Source organism: Lepeophtheirus salmonis, chromosome 1 (assembly GCF_016086655.4).
Source record: "Lepeophtheirus salmonis chromosome 1, UVic_Lsal_1.4, whole genome shotgun sequence".
In the NCBI taxonomy this organism is placed as follows: Eukaryota; Metazoa; Arthropoda; class Copepoda; order Siphonostomatoida; family Caligidae; genus Lepeophtheirus; species Lepeophtheirus salmonis.
Window position 1 is genome coordinate 47,530,973 of NC_052131.2, and position 13,130 is coordinate 47,544,102.

At 33.9% G+C, this 13,130-nt stretch overlaps 1 long non-coding RNA gene across 1 annotated transcript; it reads left to right on the plus strand.

Annotated features, from left to right (window-relative positions):
* Window positions 1–465: 465 nt before the first annotated feature.
* LOC121131845 (uncharacterized) lies at window positions 466–1,857 on the plus strand. The gene is made up of 3 exons (XR_005869180.2): window positions 466–632; window positions 701–1,499; window positions 1,718–1,857. It is a non-coding gene; the product is annotated as an uncharacterized lncRNA (long non-coding RNA).
* Window positions 1,858–13,130: the final 11,273 nt, after the last annotated feature.

The window sequence follows — 13,130 nt, forward strand, 5'->3', positions numbered from 1 at the left end:
TTAGACAAATATTAATCAAATGGTCTTCATTTTGCCAATTAGGATATGGCTTCGACACGGACTCGAAACTAAAATAGAATTGAGCTGTTAAAATACTAGAGGTTTAACTCAATCTCTTAAACATATCTGCATATACTTCATATAATTAGAGACGATAATAATTATTGGAAAGGGGATTACATTTTGGTAACTATCTAGAAAATCATAGGTTTAAACACTAGAATCATTTTATTTCTTATTTTTTAATTTTAATATATCCAAAGGGGACCATGTAAATTCCTTTCTAAATTCAAATTATACTTAGTATCAATTGAGGGTATTAAATTATTATAGGTATACTTATAAAAATAATTGAATAATACTATTCCTGTTGTAGTTGTTGAAATGTTATGTATACTTTTTAAGAATCAGGCAATGTATTGTGAACTTTCCGAATTCTACTGCATAAAAATAATTTTCTTCTTCTTTTTGTTTCAACTTATCCAATGAAGGATAAACAGTCTAATTCTTTAGTTTATTCCGAGCAATTTGAGAGCGAATATAGAATCAATTAGGGATCGTTTTTTGAAGTATCGAGTGATTTTATACAGTTTTTGGCATCGTTGAGTTCTATCAAAGGGATTATATGCAAGGTATGTATTTTAAATAATATATACATATTTATTTCTAAATGTCATTGATTCTTCTATAACATCTCAAGATGTCAGATCGCATGCGCTATACACCTCCCTACTTTGAATCTTACGATGATATTTCGTTCAATATGGAAATACCTGGGGGTAGCTCTCGCTCTCGTTGTACAACTCCTTCCCGTTTGGATCCCAGACTCACAGTTTCACGACCAAGTAGAGCTACTTCAATTCAACCAGATGAATTTCGTCCAATTCGACGGTCACGCCAATCCACTCCAGAAGAAGAGGCATATAACCACCGTAAACTACACTCAACCCCCAAAATACCATCATATACGGAAGCACTTGTATCGTCTTCCCGAAAACATAGGGCTAGAGCAATGAGTCCACCAATTCTAATTGACGATCCTGAACCAAGAGTTCTAATTCGTCATAGAGGTATTTCTGTTGATAGAAAGCCCCTTTGCCAAAACCAAGCATTATTGCAACCGACTACTATCGCAAGAGCATGCGAACTATATTTGATCGTCAGCCCCTTTTCCAAGACTTTTTACAGGACAGCCCAGAAGATAAGTCCTTGGGGATTTACAATTTAACGGATATATATCGAATGAAGTCAAACTTTAGGGGAATGCTCTCCGATAAATATAAGAGAATGACTTATAATGATCCAGCGGTTGAGCGCGACATTGGAAGGAAATTGCTACCTTGGAGGGATCATTTAAAAAGAGAGGAGCCCGCTTCTAAAAGGATTGTACAAGATCACGCTCATCAACGAAGTAGAGTATCTCTGTCTCCAGTTCCACGACTTACAGTCTATCATAGATCAACTAATCCTAGATCATATTAATTTACAACAATTTATAGGTATGTCACTCAGAGCTCATAAAAAGTTATTAAAGTATTTTTGGATCATTTAAATTCTTTGAAAGTGACTCAATCCCACAAAAATGTTTTCTTTTCTTAAAATTTAAGACTTTCATAAAAGCAAAGGTGAAATAGACAGAAAAGCTATTTGACACATAACATAATAAAGTCATAGTACCTATACCTACAATATGAATCATTTTCCTTTCTTTTTGTAGCGTAACACGTGAAATGACATGACATTTCTTTACAAAGGAACCCTTCAATCAACCGGATGTCCACAAATCTTATAAGATGTACATATAACAATTTTTAATTCAAAGACAATGCTTGAAATATACATACATAATATAATGTACTCCATATTTTCTTATAAACCATGCCTTCATTTAATAATTTAATTAGTTTTCAAGAGTGTGAACACATCATACTTACTTATTTGAATAAATATCACACACGCAAATAGTCTTTTTCAAACTGAAACTTACATATTACATCATTTAAACATGAAATAAACTCTAATTTAATTTTTCTTGTCACAAAAACAAAACAAAAAAATAATCAAATATAAATACTTTTTGTCAAAATGCCAATTGAAATTAATACTCCATGCAATTCAGCACTCATTTACAAGAATTTTAAGTTGATTTGAATCATTTATCAACCATTGTGGAACAAAAACGAAGCTTATCCATGGCAGATTTCTATTATCATTCGATGAAATTAAATACTTTAATAAATTAATGGCTTAACAAGATATCATTAATTTTTTAAAAATAGAATAGCACATTTATTTTGATATATAGCGTTCGTTTACTAAGCATTAATGTCTGGAAGTAGTTTTGTCTCAAGAATAAAATCATAAGGATAGCAGATTTGAAAAATATATATAAAAAACTCTTTTAATACTCCCATTCTCAAAGAGTATTTTATAAAACTTTAAATATTCACTATTTTTTTAAAAACTATATTCCCCTTGTAGCTGGTTAAAATAAGGGTGTTTTTTGTTTTTTTTTAGAGTAGAAGGTTGAAGAAATAAAAGAGGAATTCAAACAGTCGACCAGCATTTCAGTCGATGATTTTTTAACTACTTTTGCCTCTTGTTTTAAGCTATGAAAAATTCCCTGCTATCAATATTAATAAAGCAAAATTTGTCATCTGACTGCCTACAGAGGCCTCATTTTTGAATGTGGGCATAAAATCTTAGAGGTGCATAACTCGTAACTACTTGATCTACGAATAAGAATGTACCAACGAAGATGTATAGCCATTGTGCAGCACGTCATTTAAAATAGAGAAGGGGAGTACTCGTGTTGAGACTCGGTCCAGCACCGATCTTTTTTTGTTTGCTCAGAAGTGATTTTTTTGACCGACTTTTTGGTCCAGACCGTGGAGCAATATTTTTCGGTCTCATATATTATGAGAGATCAAATTTCTTTTTTTTAAAGGCCTATGATAATTTTTAATCCATTAAGACTGGATAAATTGGACAGCTTTCCCCCAAGAGTTAGAACCAAAGGAAGATAAAGGGAATTAAAGGAATGTACTTTTAACTTGATCCATTATTTTAAGAGTTGTTCAAATTCGGAGTTCCTTATTCCAGGAGGGAAGACGGCATCAAAATTCCTCCGAGCTATCTCTGTGAAAACGCCGTATGATGTCACTCTACTGGGTTCAGAATATGAAAACACATATGAGATCATAAACAATTTATAAAGTAAAATTGATCTGGACCGAATTTTAAATAAGACCAACTTTTCTAGGACCGAACTAATGAAAAATGTCCCTTTGCACCAATTTAGACCGATTTTTTCTTTGAACAAAGTCATACTAAGTTTTTCCTTAGGACCAATCTAGACCTAACTTTTTTAGTTCTATCCTACAAATACCGTAACGGTCTCATACCGGTCTAGGATTTCCTGACAGAAACCCAACACTAACATAAGAAATTTCACCTAGTAACTAATGCCTGGTACTCCCACTAGTTATTGCACAAAGAATAATCTAACACTTGCCAAGTAGACAAGGGGGAGGGGCACAATCCCAATTTGAATATGGTATACATATGTAGGGTGACTGGAATTTTCCACCATGGAATTTTTGCCCCCATATATATATATATATATATTTAGGGCTTAAAGTAGTTCTTCCTTCACTTGAAGTCCTTTGTAATGTATTTTTTTTTACATGAGATAACTTGAAATGAGGGGATTTTTGTTCAATTTGGATGTATAGCATTCATATTAAATGAATAATGTTACTTACTATGATGAATTTGAACAGGTTTTTTTACGGGTGTACTTTACCTGAGCGAAAAGAAGAATAAAGAGCACAAACAATACATTTGAATAAACACATTGAATGATGTTTCTTCCGACTCTGGAGACAAAGGTCACCTCACTCTTGAAGGAGTTGAAACACGACTTGGTTGGATTGTTTCGATTTTTTCTGACAAAATCTGAAAGGATGTTCTCGTGGTATAGCACAAGTTCCTCTCTTCTGTCATGGACCTCGGCGTCATCTCCCCTCCATTTTCCCCCCGTTTTAAACCTTAGATTATACGTAAGAAGATACATTTTTAACATAATTATCGACCTCAACGGGAAGATAGCACCATACATAAATAAAAGCTAGTCCCATCTATCTTGCATCTCTCGACAGTTATTCAGCAAAGGTTTATGTAACAGTCGTTTGAATGAGTTGATCTGAGTGTTTTTGTAAAAATGGACAAAATTGAGTATCTACCTGTCATTATTTTTTTTTTTTTTTTTTTGTAGAGTATAATGTTTAAATAGGTTTGAACCATCGCAGACATTTAAAGATTTCTTATGTTAAAATTTGACATTTCTAAGTCAACCCAAAATGGATGGAGAAAAAATGTCTTTTAAGATGGACCTAGTTAGATTTTAAAACTACTTACGAGTTAGTTGTCATTGTTTAAGGATAAGGCGATCATAATAGTGAAATATAGTAATTTTTAAGTAGCTGTACAATGGAAAAATAACTAAGTCTACAAATAATTGAATCTAGGTAACTGTACTCTTTTAACTAATGAGTTTTTGATGCATATCTTGGAGCTAAAGTTACCCAAGGCTCTATTGAGTTCACTTTTTCAGCTATATTATTTTTTATTATTTATTTACAACGGGGATGCTCACGTGTAAAAAAAAAAACTTTTTCAAAATAACATAATTATGATAATTAAATATCTAATAGGGATGAATGCATCGTATATCCATACCGTTTTTTTAAGTATCATAAAATATTGGTGAGTATTATTACACTTGCATTAGCCACAACAGTTAAAAAAATGCAATATTTCAAAAATCCTTCCTTCTTTTTACTTGTGCAAAATAGGGTAATACCTATTTTATAATGTGTACATTGGTACAAAATTACTGAGGAGGACAAAAAAACATCTATTTTTTTTAAAGGATAATTTGGATTATTCATTTGTATTTTTTTATACTAAACATAATTTATTGATAAATTTTGCAATGTTATATCGACAAATTAAGATTTTAGAAAGACTTACAGGGAGCGGAGATCACATTGTCGCCTACTTTAAACCTTGATAACTTGAAGACGACATTATCAAATAAAAAACCGGTTACCAAATAGGAAAGCTATTCTCGTCAGCTGACGATACGTAGTTCAGTTAGAATCATGCCGTCATCATATGAGGAGATAAAGAGCTATAAGTGGAACAAGGAGCTTTCGAGGTCCGCCGCAGTCATGACATTGGTTAATAATGGAGGTGAAATCTCCAATTCAACGATTACTTCAACCTTAGGATTGAATTTACGGTCTGTTCAGCTTATATGTAAGAAGCTAGAGGGCACCTGGGGTGTTGATGCCACCATAAAGAGGGCACCCAAGGAGGAGGGCGCCGACAGGAAGGTCAGGGACACCGACTTTGTCGACAAGGTGAAGAAGATGGTTGAGGATAATCCTACCAGGTCCATGAAGACCATGGCGTGGCCCGAGACAGGCCCTGGGCGTGGCAACAGGACTCAGCACCCTGCCATGTGTCCAAAATCTCAATGCAGTGGTTAACCGAGAACTGTTATGATGTCGTAACCAAGGATTTGTGGCCTCCTAACTCTCCCGACCTTAATCCTTTGGACTATTTTGTCTGGGGCTATTTCGAGAGACATACCAACAGACATCCCCATAGCACCAAGGCCAGCCTGATGAACTCCATCAAGGAAGTATTCGGCAACTTGGACAATGAGATGGTCAGAAGAGCCTGCGGCCGGTTCAGAGGCTGTTATTGATGCCAACGGTGATTATATCGAATGAATGGCTACTCTATACCTATATGCTCGTCATAGTTTTGATTTTCAATAAAAAAGTTAAGAAATGTATATTTTGTGTTGTTTTTTGTAGAAAAATATTTTGGCGACAATTTGATCCCCGCTCCCTATATATCCTTTAATTTTTACATTCAATCAGTATTGGTAGTTTTAATCATAACGAAAGACTATTCAACGTCCACATTAGTAGTTGTAGCCAATTTGAAGTTGGGCAAGATATTCAGGAGTCTTGTTCGACGGAGACATCTCAAATACACCTTTACTGATTATGCATCCAAATTTTTGTATAAATCGAAGATCCGGATTTCTGTGAATGAATAAAGTTATTTTTCTCTGAAATATTTCCCCTTTTTATGCAGAAATTGCTTTCTTAGGTTTCAGAAAGAATATTCAAAAGTCATAAATGGATAGTCCACCTGTTTCAAGGTTTATCCTAGTTTCCTGTAAAAATGACAATTAGCTTTGATGAAAGACAAAATATGACTTCCAAGGGCTGGATCTTGAAGAACTTGCTAACAATTTCCAAATGCAAGGACATCTATCTGATTCAATTTTCTTTATCTCTCCAAAATAGGTTATTTAGTACATGGAAGCCTTGTTCTACGATCCCTAACAGAGTTGCACTACATTCGATCAGAAAACAAAAATTTGTGGTAAAAAGATTTATCCTTGTAGATTCAAGGGGGATTATTCAACAGTAATTTTGCACTAAATTTCCCGTTTTTCTCATTATCTGTTGTCGGAATCACATATCCGATCATTTAATCATAAGCCTGATTATATCATGTATACAGTTTACCCTCCAATAAGAGAGATGGTTTTTTATATTGTTTTCTTTTCTAATAAATGAAGGTTTTGGCAGGTAGATTTTATCTGCAAAAATATAATCAAAGTTGTTGTGTAATGATGAAGACTTGATAATTCAAATTTAAATGATAAGTTTACTGAAATTGTATTAATCACCTGATAATATGGCACTTCTGTAAATACCAATTGTTATACCGCACCGTGCAGAATTATTTACCGATTTTTCTTCAGAACATATCGCGGACAATAATGACATTTGAATGACTTGAGAGATAATTTATTCATACATTTTTAGAATAATAAAATAGTTTGTGATCAAATTTAATCCATGTAGCCACCATTTGACTCAATGACACTGCTCAGGCGCGTTTGAAGCAGCCACAGACTTGCTGGATGAAATAGGCGTCCATGGAGGCCCAGCCCTTGTTGACAACAGCCTTTTAGGCATTTATGTTCTTGTGTCGTTTTTTGCAGGCCTTGGTCTCCACGTGCGCCTAGATAGAGAAGTCTAGTGGGTTCATATCTGGGCTCTGAGGGGGCCAGTAGTCCTTGGCCAAAAGTTCTTGTCCTTGAGCCACTCCTGAGCTTTCTTGGAAGCGTGGGCGGGTGCTCCATTTTGTTGAAAACCCCAAGGACAGTTGCCAACTATGGATTTGATCCACGGAAGGACCTTGGACGCCAGAATCTTCACATAATCCTCCGCTGTTAATCTGAGCCAGTGGGGAACCATACCGGCTTCATGGCCTTCCCGGTTGGATCTCCAAACATCTCCAAAGCTCACAACACGGTCATTTTGCCTGTTGAAAACAGGATCGACCGTAAAAGTTTTCTCATCTGAAAAAATGATGATGCGTCCAGATGAGCTCTTGATATCACTCAAGATTTTCTTGGCACGCTCAAGTCTGACTTCTCGCTGACGTTCTGTTAGCAGAGGGTGTTCAGTACGCCTCAGGGACTTTCCTCCAGCCCTTTTCAATGCCCTTGAAACAGTTGATGTCGACGTTCCCATCTTTCTGGCCATGTCGGCAATGGACCTGTTGGGAGTCCTCTTGAACACTGCCTTTATTTGCCTTGTTGAGACAGTGGGCTTCCTGCCACCCCAAGGGAATGCTTGAAATCACCCTCAGCCTCCAAGCGCTTGGAAACCTTGTAAATTGTCTTCAACGAGGCTCCAACCTGTTCTTTAATGTTGTTATGAGTCACTCCCGCTCGGAGGAGGGCTGCAATTTCGATCTTCTTTGTTTCCTGATTGGACATGGTCTCACGTGTGGAAGTTGTTCGCTCTCACAAGAAGGATTTTTGTTTATTTTAACAGTAAAAATACGAAACAATCAGATTGGTTGCCACAAAACCTCTGAAAAAGTATATTTACATCATCGGTAAATAATTTTGCACGGCCCGGTAATTACTAAAGAGGAAACTTAGCTGCAACCTCAATTTTTTAACTGATTTGGGCTTTCCTTGTTCTCCCAATACTCGTAAGAAACCACTTAGTATAATTTTTTTAAATCATTAGTATTATAAATAGGAAACTGTAGCAAATAATTAGTTTGCATCTGATTGGTTAAGTCCACAGCTGAATTCCTTATAACAGTAAATAGTGCTAAAACGTAGTTCAAACTTCAGAGATACTTGAATAAGTTCGGATGTAAAGGAACCAAAAATAATCTATGAAGTTATTTAAAAATTTCGAGACCTTATTTATTACGCCCTCCTTGTTCCTAACATCACTGCCATGATGATACATAATCTTAGACTTCGGAGCATCAAAAATTTCTACCTTACATATTTACGTGCATTCCATTGAATGTTTTTGATTTGATACTAGATTAACCATCTTATCTTAAATAAAATTAAAATTTTATTATAATATTTAGCAATGAAAATAAGCAATGAATGTTTATTTAGAAAATAGCACTGTAAACTAACCAAGAATAACTATATATTTCATACACGACTATTAAATCGTAAAGTGATTTGCAAATGGTGTGCTGTGAGACATTTCATAGAAAGTAACCAATAATTGCAACACAGTAATTGATAATTGTACACACAAATTTTGATGTATAATTTTTCAAGATATATATATATATATTTTAGGCACCCTCAAAGATAATAATATGTATACCCATAATCAAGAAAAAAAACCTGAAGTAATCTTTGGAAAAAATAGTCATTAAAAACAATACAAAATAATTTTTTTCCCCGTTCATCGTTAAAAAATGTATGGAGAGCGTGAACCATCAATATGGTAGTTCGGTAATTATTACCAAGTGAGGGATTACTCTTCAATTAAAGCAATTTTTTTATTTCGGTCTTTTCTTATTCTTTTTTTTTAATCATTAATTTTTTCTTTCAGAGTGAAAAACATGAGGATCAACAAAATATGTAATGAGATTTTTAGAGGCGAGGAAATTTCTGTTTCTCAGGGTCCACATCCTTAATGAACATTCATTCATATTTAACGAATAAATTGCTAAAGAGTAAGATCTGACTGAAATTAATACATGTAAATGGGATTGTAATTTAGTTTGACTTTTAGTTTCAGACGAATGAATATCTAAATGCAAAATTTGACTAATACTTTTTTTTTAGAAAATACAAAGAACTTTTTTTTTTTAATTTAAGAGTTAAAATTTTTCAGGAGAGACTCAATTTGAACGAATGACAATCTAAAAAAAAGGAAATTGTTGATATTTTTTTCGAAAATTATGACATTAAATTTTTTTTTCATGTTCCTTTAATTGGTTAGATGGACTTGCACTGATTAAGTATCAATAAACATTATAGTGTCACAGTTACTCCAAATAACCTAGGAATCTTGTGTAAAGTTCCTATACATAAAGTATATATGCCTTTCCCTACGAATCACCTAGGTACGAACCTATGCATATTTTTTTCATTGTGATAAGGATAATACACGAATGTTCAATCAGGTTTTGAATATAATTGAATGTAGTACGAAATGAAGTTCACGCCTCAGGAGTTAAATAATAATGTCAGCAACTGAAGAAAAGAAAATTCATTCTTCAAATGATCAATTCCAAAAAACTTTTGCACTCATATATAGTCGTATACTATGGAAAAAATATATCTTTTCACGTATAGTTGAAGGGTATAAAATAGGTTTATCTCCATTTGAAGTTAATTTTAATGCATTTTTGTATTCATTCTCCAATATACCTTGTCAATAGTGATAACTTCTTACTCTAAGACAGTTAGCGATTGATGAGGATCGTATATTAATGGTTGGAGAAGAAAATGGAATTCTCGAATTCGTTAATTACAAACATTAGGCTTGCAACAGGAGTTTCAAATGCTGCCCTAGCATATATATTGTCAACTTTTTACAATAACTACAGTTATAGGACAAACATGTATAACTCGTCATCTTGCATCTAAATTGTAGGAGACTTACTTCCACCTTTTACTAGCTTTGAAGAGACTAAATGAAGCTTTGGAATCGGAATCCTTATTGATTGATTTTGAGAAGGCCCTGTTGAATTCAGTTATTAAAGTTGTCTATGTAAAAAATATTGAATTACAAAGGAATTCAAGTGAAAGAAGAAACCTTTTAATCCCAAAAAATCTGTACAAATATAGATTTTTGGTATAATATTTATGTAATAAACATTTCGTCATCTCGTCATCATGAGTGAGGAGAAAGCCAAAAGGAAGTACATCTCAGATCTCCTAGATGCTGAAGTTGTGAAGTTGCTGATGTAACAAAGATTATGGTCATTGTGAAGTGCTCCAGAACCCTGTTTTTCAAGGTGGCTAAGAGGAAGAATGATGGAGAAGATCTCTTCATGAAAGCAGGTATTGCAGGTATTGGAGGGCATAATTTAAAGGGGGATTCGGAGTTCCTGTCCACCTTGGAGAAGAAGATCAAGAAAAATTTCACCAAATCGATGAATCGACTAACCAACGACTTCTCCGTGGTACCCGGACCCCCCCAGGATGCTGTAAAGGGCAACTTGGGATTTTCCTCATACAAGCCACCTTCTGACGATGCTATGAAGTCCACGCAGCTCGAGAGTCCACGTTTCGCTGCCCAACGCTGTAGATAAAACTGTCAAATTCATTCCCTTACTAAATATCAAAATATAGTGAATCTTAAAGTATAAATTAAACAGTCCATTTAACATTGATTTCAAGGTGAACTTTTTTACTTTTTGACCCCGAAAAATGTAATATATAATACGAATGTAAGTAACACATTAATGAATGCATATACAGGATATAAATATGTACATAGTTTCTATTCATATTTTGTCTTAATTCATCTATAATATACATAAAATCGTTACAATAAAAAGGCTTAATTTACAATTAATCATATCATATATGTATGTATACAAATATGGCCTACTTCATATTTGTTTCAATGTTATGAGAGATAAATTAAGACATATTAATATTAATATGATACGTATTGATGAATGACATCCCTGTTTAAAATTGTTTGATAAGAAACAATGCTTCATTAGATAATATTCATACATTGTTTCTCAAAAGGTATTTTCCATCAAATAAAGGTCCAAAAATAGGTCTGCAAGATGATACAAAAATGCACTTTTTGGTTGAGCTGCGTAAAAAATATACGTACTTGCACAATTTGGTATATAGGTATTTTGTGTTGAGTCAGTTCTTATTTAGGACTGAAGACTGTAGTCTCGTCCAGTTCACTCTCAGTCCGGTTTAGTTCAGTCCTAAAAACTTATTAAGTTTGGTCCTTGATGACGATACTCAACATTATTTCTTCTTTGTTTAATCAGTTATAGAATTGAGTATCCGAAAAGCCAGCAAATTTAAGGACCGGTCCCAAGGACTAATAGAACCGGTCTTAAGACTAGAATAAATAAATAAAGACTGAAACAGCACTATATAAATCAGTCAAGTTGTTTGAACATACAGATAGACGGAAATCTACGATTTATTTATTAACAAATTTTTGTTGTTTTGAACTAGTAATTTCTAGATTATCATTAGGCTCTATAAAATATTTTGATAGCAATATTACTTAATGTCTAATATGTATATACAGGGGATATTTTCATTAAAACAATTTTTTTGTTAAAAAAGTGTAAATTTTCAAATATTTAGAGCAGATGAGCATCTTTTAAATATTTTTTACAACAGTTCAAACTCCAGCTTGAGAAAAATGATTTGTTGCAACTAACCTCTGTTTCTCCTACCATATAATTTCGTGTCTTTTTTCTTTCTATTTTTGGATACAAGCCTGAGAGATGCAGTGTAATTTGCTGTCTCAAAAAAAAAAAAAAAAAATGTAATTTCCTTTTTTTTTGTCACAAGAAATAGAATGCGGGTTGGATGTGATTTTCATTCTTCCTGTTTGGAAAAGTATGTACAACAACCAGGAAATCAATAATTTTCTTATCGAAAAATGAGAATTACTCATTTTCTCCAAATATAATCATTACCAACTTTTAAATACCAATTTGATCCCTTAGCAATAACTATGTAATGGTCCCAATATTATTTAATTACGTCACCAAACGACAATTGAAATGAGATAGACAAATTTTGTTTTCATCCCATGTCTCTAAATGTAAAAATGTCTGAGAGATCTCCTCCTCCTCCGTGGTACGCCATGGACTAGCCTTAATCGTCAAGAGCTACCAATCTGTTCACCAGCGTCACGACCCTTTTATTACTTGTGAAGGAGCACATATTGAATAGAAAATTTTGTAATTAAGGATACCACAAATTAGTTTAGAGTTGTCTCTTCTTGATTTGATAAAAATCATGTTTTTTGTAGTTTAGACATATCATACTACCGTATGCGTCATAAGTCCTTGTACACTTTTTATATAGATAATAACATTTAAATTTCGCAAAAGTTTCATAAAAAGGGAGAAATAACAAAAAACCGATTTCCTTTTGGGTGTTTATTGAAGAAATAAAATCAGCCATAGATCTTTTAGGAGTTCCAAAATACAGAAATGGAAAAACTTCGTCAAAAAATCGTTGCGTGCATCAAAGCCGATGACAATCCCTTCATGATTGCACGTATTTTCGGGATCAGTAGGACCACTGTATACAATGCCAAGAAGCTCTATAACAATATCCAATCCTTTGTCGATCGTCACAGGTCGGGAAAACCAAAATTGGTTCGCAAAGAAAGCCGCATAAGGAGTGTGAATGCAAAAATAGACGTGAACCTGAGTGTCACCTTAGTGAAAAATAGTGTGAACGTGTGACAACATCTGCTAAATAGCCAAGGACCTCAGGGTTCGCAAAACAGCTGTACGGTGCTTTTTTAAGGAGGATTTTGGCCTCAAGTCTAGGGATTTCACAAAATTTCAGGATTTGACGCCTTTACGCAGACAAAAGAGGCTAGAACAATCGAAGATACTCCTTAATAAATTGAAGAAACCCAATGGGAAGTCCTCATTTTTTTGGATGAAAAAGTTTTCAAAGTCTACCCAGTCAGCAACTCCCACAGCCTTCGGTACATCACCATTGGTCATTGGTTCAGAAGGTA